Below are 1,540 nucleotides of genomic sequence, written 5' to 3'. Positions count from 1 at the left end.
ATAGTAGATTTGAAGGTCATTGTAGCTTTTTCCTCATCACATGAACTCTTTCTGAAGGACAGTAAATTACAAACCATTTCAAACTGTGTTAAATCACATAATCAATCTGGCTGCATTTGTAGCTGCTTCTGGGAAAGTAATCTTGTTGGAGCTATTCCTCTTTGCTGTTTGGTCAGTTGGTCCAGAAGAAGAAGTCCTGGAGACAGCAGTGGGCCTCACCTGTCTTGTCACTACTCATTCTGCTCGTCCGCTGTGATGGAAGCAGGCACAGAATCCTGGGCCTTGTTGACATCACTGGTGCACACCCACTGCCCATTGATGGACTCCTTCCACAGGGCCTCCTTATTATTTCTGCCTGAGAAAGGCAGGATGTTGGCCGTGAGGGACCAGCTCACATGCCACATATCATTGAACTTATGCAGCAGTTTGAGCAACCACATATTGCCTGAGGCATCGTCATGGGTCCAAATGAACATGTGACCATCCTGGGAGCTGCTGGTGATGGTGCTGGTGAACAGGCTAATGGAGAGGGCCCAGGCCACATCTCGAACTCAGTCACTGTGCACTTGTAGCTTCTGTTTCTTCTGTTGGCTGGTCTCCTCTTCCTTCCACAGCTTGATGAGGTTGTCACAGCCACTTGATGCAAACTTCTTAATACAGTTGGGCTTCTGCACCGATAGCTGGACTATGAGGCTTCCAGGTTCAAAAGGAGGGGGTCAACTGACTGCATTGCAGCCAATAATGTGAGCGTTGTTGATCTTTTTCACTTCCCACTGGTCATCTCCTGTGTACGACAGCAGGGATATGGCCCCATCTGAGTTGATATAGGCCATAGTCATGGAAGGGCCCAGCACACAGAATTTACTGAGAAGTCGTATCCTGTATGCTTGTCCATCCGTCTTCTCCCAGATGCCATTCTCCTCTTTCTCAATAAGGATTTTTTTGTCAAAGGAGCAGCATGCCAGGATGTTGACATACAGAGAGTGGTCCCAGGCCACTTTCCACACAAGATCCTCATGACCCCTGAGGTCACCAATGAGGATCTTCCCTCCATTGTGCACATTGAAGATTCTGATGGACCTGTCTGATGAGCAGGTTGCCAGGCAGGTGCCATAGTAATCCATTTGGGCATCGTGAAGCATGTCCTAGTAAGAGGTGTCTACAGTGTTGATTGCTGACACCATGGCCCTGATGGCAGCGGCTCCCGGTCTTGGATGTGGCAGCTCCTGGTGGTGCCTCTGAACAGTTCCTCCAGAGCAGAAACTTTTAATTTTAGTGAAGCCCAGCTTATCATTAATTTTTTTCATGGTTTATGCCTATGGTGTTTTATCTATGAAGTCATCACCATACCCAAGTTCATTTAGGTTTTCTAAGGGTTTTATTGATTTGCATTTTACATTTATGTCTATGATTTATTTTGAGTTAATTTTTGTGACAGGTTTAAGTTCTGTGTCCAGATTTTGTTTTGCATGTAGTATGTCCAGTTGTTTGAGCACCATTTTTTAAAAAGACTATCTTTTTTTCCATCATGCTCCCATTG

General features: G+C 45.7%; 1 pseudogene; it reads right to left on the bottom strand.

Moving 5' to 3' along the window:
• Window positions 1-230: 230 nt before the first annotated feature.
• On the bottom strand, window positions 231-1,187 carry LOC112858582 (protein SEC13 homolog pseudogene; annotated as a pseudogene).
• Between the last annotated feature and the right edge of the window lie 353 nt (window positions 1,188-1,540).

Source organism: Puma concolor, chromosome B1 (assembly GCF_028749965.1).
Source record: "Puma concolor isolate L17-30 chromosome B1, mPumCon1.1.hap2, whole genome shotgun sequence".
Classification (NCBI taxonomy): Eukaryota; Metazoa; Chordata; class Mammalia; order Carnivora; family Felidae; genus Puma; species Puma concolor.
The sequence above is the reverse complement of the archived record's forward strand: the minus strand, read 5'-3'. Positions and strand labels throughout refer to the sequence as shown.